This window comes from Rhinoderma darwinii, chromosome 3, assembly GCF_050947455.1.
Source record: "Rhinoderma darwinii isolate aRhiDar2 chromosome 3, aRhiDar2.hap1, whole genome shotgun sequence".
Taxonomy (NCBI): domain Eukaryota; kingdom Metazoa; phylum Chordata; class Amphibia; order Anura; family Rhinodermatidae; genus Rhinoderma; species Rhinoderma darwinii.
In genome coordinates, this window is record NC_134689.1 from 430,019,315 (window position 1) to 430,020,301 (window position 987).

A 987-nucleotide genomic window follows, 5' to 3' on the forward strand; every position below is an offset into this window, starting at 1 on the left:
GTGCGTGTGTGCGTGTGTGCGTGTGTGCGCGTGTGCGCGTGTGTGTGTGTGTGTGCATGTGCATGCGTAAGGGGGAGTGTGTGTTGTGGGGGTGGAGGGGGTGTGTTTTGCATGTAAACAGGGACTAAGAGTGCATACACACAGTGTAGTTTTGCTGCATTTTTCTCGCACAGCCTAAATTCACATTGAAAAACGCATACGTTTTTACCACAGTTTTCAATGCAGTTTTCGTGAAAACGTGACAAAACCATACGGTGTAAATACACCCTAAGAAAATACACAATCCTCGGAAAAAGTTTTATTAAAAAGAAATAACGTCATTCCCTTAAAAAATGCACCGACAAGGATGGGATTTGAACCCATGCGTGCAGAGCACAATGGATTAGCAGTCCATCGCCTTAACCACTCGGCCACCTTGTCTACAGCTGTTTTACAGTTATTCCTCGTTCTACCATGATATTATATATATATTACAAACATTCATTGTTTACTTCCAGGGAATACAATTCTGTCCATGGTCTTGTAATGGACACACAGGTGCTGGGATCGTTACAGATACACTACGTGTTTCCAAGCTGTGTCTTATAACGATGCCAGCGCTGGAAGTAAACAATGAATGTTCCTACTGAGTAACAACAAGCAGAGATCTTGAAAACGGTGAAGAAATAATACAGAAAGTATATTGGAGAATTACATAACGTTTTTAAAAATTTTAACGGAAACAAAGCGGAGCCCCGGTCCAGAGTCCTCGAAACACTCGGAGACCATAACAGAACATCAAAGATAGACAAAGCTAGAAATGATACGAGCTGTGCCTTCAGTGCAAGGAGATCCTACTCATACAGAAGAAACAGTAATAGGAGGTCCATGACAAGAAGTATTAAGACTGGGTCCCAGCATGCCAACATTTTACATTACACCGATGTACATTAAACTTACAGGTTAACGAGGTTTAATTATAACAATGACTGTTTACTCTTCTGATAA

General features: G+C 41.3%; 1 non-coding gene across 1 annotated transcript; it reads right to left on the bottom strand.

Moving 5' to 3' along the window:
- Positions 1-338: 338 nt before the first annotated feature.
- On the bottom strand, positions 339-420 carry TRNAS-GCU (transfer RNA serine (anticodon GCU)). Its single transcript has one exon. It is a non-coding gene; the product is annotated as a tRNA-Ser (tRNA).
- Between the last annotated feature and the right edge of the window lie 567 nt (positions 421-987).